This window comes from Halyomorpha halys, unplaced genomic scaffold (genome assembly GCF_000696795.3).
Source record: "Halyomorpha halys isolate HHAL.00 unplaced genomic scaffold, Hhal_1.1 Scaffold5.1, whole genome shotgun sequence".
NCBI lineage: Eukaryota > Metazoa > Arthropoda > Insecta > Hemiptera > Pentatomidae > Halyomorpha > Halyomorpha halys.
The window spans coordinates 2,133,021-2,133,430 of record NW_027106871.1 but is presented as its reverse complement, the minus strand read 5'-3'; the positions used below and the strand labels follow the sequence as shown (position 1 = coordinate 2,133,430).

The following is a 410-nucleotide window of genomic DNA, read 5'->3' as shown; positions in this document are numbered from 1 at the left end:
ACAAGCCTCTGTAGTCTATTGATTATATTCCTATACGACCCTACTTTGGCTCTGTACCATACCAAAGCTGCATATAAGACGATTGGTCTTACCGCTGTACTGTAAAGCTAGTATAAACCATTCTTGTTTTGAACCCCCAATTCTTGCCTACTGCACACCTGCAGGCCCACTAACTTTCTCTTGTATGTTCTTGTGCCATTGTAGCTTGTGGTCCAAAATAACCCCCAGGAGTTTCACCTCTTTAACTTGATTTATCTGGATTCCATTCAGTATAGGTGATCTAATTGTCACCTTTCTCTTTTTAGTAAAGATGCAGACACCAATTTTAAGTGGGCTGATGTTCAAACCATTGTTCTTACACCAGCCAGCCAGAATGTTTGCTGCGGTCTGTGCTAGATCTGAAAGTACTT

General features: G+C 41.2%; 1 protein-coding gene across 1 annotated transcript in view; it reads left to right on the top strand.

Moving 5' to 3' along the window:
* Als2 (Amyotrophic lateral sclerosis 2) overlaps positions 1-410 on the top strand; it is a 34,944-nt gene that overhangs the window by 8,321 nt on the left and 26,213 nt on the right. The window lies entirely within an intron of this gene.